Raw genomic sequence first — 4,856 nt, 5'->3', positions numbered from 1 at the left:
AGTGTATTACTTTATACCCATTAACGGCCCGTTATTCCATTGGGCCGTTTCCAGCCAAGTTATCTTTCAGCCTTCTCAGGGCCGATTGATTCTTGGGCTCATTTGCAGCATTCGGTTACATACGACCCATTACTGTCATTTTCTGCTTGTGGGCCAAATTCAGCCCGTCGTTACAGTCGGCCCGTTTGCGGACAGTTAATACGTTGGGCCGTTTTCATGTCAAAAAAAACCCATTGGGCTATTTTCATAGAGTTATCAAATACGGCCTATTAACGGCCCGTTATGGTCCACGAATAGTATGGCCCATGAATGGTGAAATGATGATACGCCCCGTAGAAGGCCCATGGATCCTACGGCCCGTATGAGGCCCATGGATGGTACGGCCCGTAGAAGGCCCATGGACCCTAGGGCCCGTAGAAGTCCCATTGATCCCTAAGGCCCGTATAGAAGGCCGATGGATCCTACGGCCCGTATAGAAGGCCAATGGTCCTGCGGCCGAACGAAGGCCCATGGATCATACGGCCTGCAGTAGGCCCATGGTTACAACAGTCCGTGTGTTGCCATGATTATTTTGGCCTAGTTACCAAAAATAGGCTATTGTGGCCACTAGAAAAACACAGAAAAAGAACTGCAGTGACTACAAGCAAACAACTAAACAAGACAATAAGGAAATAAATAAGCAAGCAATTAAGGCTAGCCTATTATCGCTATTACACATATTACATCCACTGGGCATCAAAGTTGGCCACCAGTGCAAATATAGGGAACAAAGCAGCATATTACATACACTTGGCCGTCAAAATTGGCCACCAGTGCAAATAAACGCGGCAGCAAAACAAGAGCATAACTGAAACAACTTCAGAAGAGCTCAAGAAACGTTATCCTAGGTATCCACCCTGCTGGCAATAAGCTTAGCAAGCTGATTAGCTTTGTCCTGTTGGCGCTAAAATCCTCCAACGCTTGCTGTTGCACCAGAAAGTATGCATCTGAATGCTCCAGGGACTTCTGCAGTCCTTCCGCTTCTTGTCGCAGCATAGTTGATCGATGTCTTTCAGCTTGTAGTTGAGACTCAAGAAACCGAACTGATTCAGACAGTGAGTTTGAATAGCTTATGCATGCGGTAGTGGCCAGTAACTCGAACACTAAACCAAGACAGGACTTTGGGGTTGTCTCGTTGTCTTCAAGATAGTCTTCCTTAGCTGTTTTATCAGCTTTGTTGGAGACCAACAAGGATGTGTCACTACCCTGAACCTTATCTGCATTACTTCCTTTACCATTGCTTAATAAGGCACTCTTCCCCAATATTCTGTCAGCATTCTAAAAGAAGAAACAAGCAGACACATAACAAGTTTAGCATGTACTAGTATATGAAACTCATTTCGGTGAACCAGTTCATTAGTAAGGTGGACAGGATTAAACTACCAAGTCTTCTATTGCCAAGTACTAGTACATAATAAAATCATCAAACAAACATATATCTATGTCCTATGGTCGCTGCATTGTCTTGCCAAATCAAAATAGAGACATGGTTCAAATCATAGCAGTTCAAGACAAAGCAGCAGTGAAAGAATAAAAAGCGTGGGAAACTACACGGCACAACAAGATTTCAGATGGGTACCACGGGTCTACATGTACAACAACACTATTGGCTCTGTTGTGACGCTAGTAATGTGCATGATATGAAAGTCAACTGTATACACAATTGAAATTGAAATCAACAGAGCTATTGATAAGAGCAAACCTGTTAAAGAAACATGCATGAACATACCTACTGTGCCATTGGAGTTTCGATTGGATCCTTTAATTTAAAAATAAGTTCGTATCAGTAAATACAGTGATACAAGAGCAAAGCAATCATAGTTAAAAAAGGCACGCCTAAGCAAGCGCTTAAGCGCGCCTAGGCTCTAGGTGTTGGCAAAATGCATTGTGCATAACTACGCATAATCTGTGCATAACTGCGCATAAGCATGCGCTTTGGTCAGTAAAGCGCAAGGCGGTGGCAAAACGCACAATTAACGCCTAGCGCTTTTTTGAACTATGATAGCAATGGAATCTTAAATTTGAACAGTTGTTCTTCAGGTTTAGGCACTTGTTCTACATGAACAGAGTACAGTAAGACACAAGAATAAAATACTTAAAAATAGAAAATGAGCTCATAGACCTTACCAGATTCTTGGTTCGGGACCAGTACAGAACTAGGCGTTCCCAGTCATCGTCCAGTAAATGTGTCTCAGGAGAACGTAAGGGAATTTGATGAGTTTCTTTGCCGGTGAAGTACGTTTTCTTCAGGTAATTCCGATACTGCCACCAAGCATTCTTGAAGATAGCAGAGGTATTAGCACAGGTTACCTCATCCTGAGTTTCCAAATCGGTCCTTCTCTATAGAGAAAAATGGGAAAATTTGATGTATTATAACCATCATGGAGGTAGGATGTATGGGACAAAGCAAAGTAATTGCCATGAATAACATTACTTACACATAACTCCTGGACAAACACCTGCAACTGGCATTTTCCTTCATCTTCAGTATAATATTTCCAAGATGGGAAGATACACACATACGATTTAACAACATCAAATGCGATAGATGCTGAACTACGACTGACTGGTTGTGCTTCCTCCACATGAATAGGCGTACTAACTGGTGGAGTTGGGGTTCGTCGTGATAGTACTGGCCCTTTGGGCACTGGAGCTGCCTTACTAACTGTTGTTGTTTGGGAGCTCTGTGGTGGAGATGGTGTTGTGTCAACAGGAACTGGGTTACTATCGGCTGGGGTTGGGGTTAGATTGGGTGAAGCTGGTTCTCTGTCCATCGCAGTAGGGGTACAATCTGTGAGAGTTTGGGTTATGTGTGGTAGGGCTGGTTCTTGTGCATGTATAACCGGGGTGCTATCTCCACCAAGAGGTAGCACTGTTTTATTTGAAGACCGTGTTTTTATTCCGCTAGATACTGGCATCACCCGCTCCAATTCAAATGGTTGATAAATAGGAAACATGGTTGAATGTACAGACATTGTATGCGAGACAGATGCAATAGATAGTGTGGAAAAAAGAGGGCATGAAATAGTTGACATGTATATTGTTTAACTAAAACGGATAGCATGACATAATTTCACATATATGATGTCTATCTAAACTGGATAGCATAGCATAACATAATTCAAAGATATGATGAATAACTAAACAGGATCGTATGACATAATTCACCTACATGTTATCTAAGTAATCAGGATCGCATCATTTAATTCACATATGTGATTTATATGCTAAACAGAGGGCATTCGATATAATGTCTGAACTAAGAACATGGTGTTGAATATTGTGTATATGATGTCTAAACTATGCAATGCAAGACACCATATGCATGATATGAGCAGTATAACCGTGCCAAGTTAGAGCATACACCTCAGTGGGGGAATAGGACTGGTCATCTGTCTCTGAATCCATCTCTGAGGAGCTATCGGGGCCCAACAAGAGATCTGCTCCGACAGGTAGCACTGTCTACTCTGAAGGCCTTGTTTTCACTCCAGATTTTTCCATCTCCCACCCAAATGGCTGATTCACAGGAAGAGTAGTTTAATGTACAAACATTGTCAACAAATGGAAATGTAATGAAGAAAAGGATGGGCAAGATGTCATTCAAATATGTGATGCCTGGTTAAACAGGATGGCATTGCACATTTCACATATATTATGGCTGGCTAAAAGACATGAGACTGCATAATTCCCATATATGATATAGAAACTAAATAGGTGGCATTAGAGAACATGTCTAAACTAAGCAGATGACATATATGATGTCAAAAGTAGGCACTACAAGGCAACATATGCATGATATGACTAACATCATCATGCCAAGGTAGAGCAAACATCTTGGGGGGTAAATAGGAGTGGTCAGCGGCGTCTGAATACGCCTCAGAACAGATATCTTCCTCTGGATTACAATCTGGAGAGGGCTGGGGAGGGTTTGCCATTGAACCCACCATGGAGCGATGTCTGCATGACATTGTATTGCCGCGCAAAACTCTTCTCTTTTTCTCTACATGTTCAGCATGACTGTGTAAAATATCTAACATGCATACGAAAAAAATATGGTGAGATTATGTAAGGAGAGCATGCAGAAATTTAGAGTGATGGTAACAACCAGTGGATCGACGTTTTTCCGTTGAACCAAAATAGCCCTAATGGATCGATGTGAATGTATAGTAATAACTGACGCAACAAGTGTACAACCTCTTTGCCGTAGCCGTGTCGACCTCAGCATCATTGGGTTGGTCGCTGAAGCAGTTGAGGCAGAGGTGGCTGTCGGTGGTGTGGAGGAAGATCTGAGGAATCTGTAGATGGCGTCCAGGGCACTGCTCTGTTGTGATGGATCGTTCTGTCGTTGGAGCAGCTCCGGTGAGCCGTAAGACGTCAAGGCTAAAGCAGCACAAGACAAACATCGTCAATCTCAAGTGGGGTTCTAATAGCATCTCCAATAGATGATGAAAAATGGATGTCAAATTAACATCACCAAAAACCACCTGACTACAACAGATGAGGTAAAAACTGTTGACTCTGAACTTAACTGTCGAAACTGAAATTAACTGTGGAATCTGAATGCTACTATCGAAACTGAACGCAATGGTAGCAGAGAGACACTTGACATGTAGTTTAGGGAGGGCCTGTAGTTCATCTTCAACCTGCACACCCCTGAGCCGCCTGCCACCACCGGCCGAACCGCCGGCCCCAGCGCCGCCTCGCCGCCCCGAATCAACTCGCCATCGCCGCCCCGGCCAGCCCTCTAGCCCCCACCACCCTGAACCCTAAGATAGATAGTGGGGTACCTCTCCGGCGAGCCCCCGTCCCCGCTGCGG

This window comes from Triticum aestivum, chromosome 6B, assembly GCF_018294505.1.
Source record: "Triticum aestivum cultivar Chinese Spring chromosome 6B, IWGSC CS RefSeq v2.1, whole genome shotgun sequence".
NCBI lineage: Eukaryota > Viridiplantae > Streptophyta > Magnoliopsida > Poales > Poaceae > Triticum > Triticum aestivum.
This window is presented reverse-complemented; position numbering follows the sequence as displayed.